This window comes from Micromesistius poutassou, assembly GCF_964030765.1.
Source record: "Micromesistius poutassou genome assembly, chromosome: 11".
Classification (NCBI taxonomy): Eukaryota; Metazoa; Chordata; class Actinopteri; order Gadiformes; family Gadidae; genus Micromesistius; species Micromesistius poutassou.
The window spans coordinates 18,106,942-18,107,489 of record NC_140281.1 but is presented as its reverse complement, the minus strand read 5'-3'; positions in this window follow the sequence as shown (position 1 = coordinate 18,107,489).

The following is a 548-nucleotide window of genomic DNA, read 5'->3' as shown; positions in this document are numbered from 1 at the left end:
AGTGTCTGTGTGGCTGTGTGTTAGTGTATGCATGATTGTTCTGTGTGTGGTTGTGTGTGTGTGTGTGTGTGTGTGTGTGTCTGTCTGTGTGTTTGTGTATATGTATGTATCTGTCTGTGTGTGTGTGTGTGTGTGTGCATGTGTGTGTGTCTCTTTGTGTGTATGTGTGTATGTATGTATCTGTGTGTGTGTGTGTGTGTGTGTGTGTGTGTGGTAGTGTCTGCGTGTGTTTGTGGTTTAGTGTGTGTATGCCTGTGATGTGCTGAACCCATGATTGTCGAGTTTAATTTTAGTATGATCTCTCTCGTTATTATATAGAAAACAAGAGAGTAAAGAGCCTTACAATGTCTGTTGCCCCAGCTGGTAAGATTATTATTTCTTTTTTAGTTTTTTTGTTGGCTTTGATTGATTTTTTTGGGAACGTCTTTCAGGATTATCTTCTTGTTTGGGATTTGTTGTTTTGGAATATTTTTATTACTTAAAGATTAATACCAAGAGACAAACTTTTGTGCCAATTTGCAGTTATGTATTTCTTATTTTTTACACCA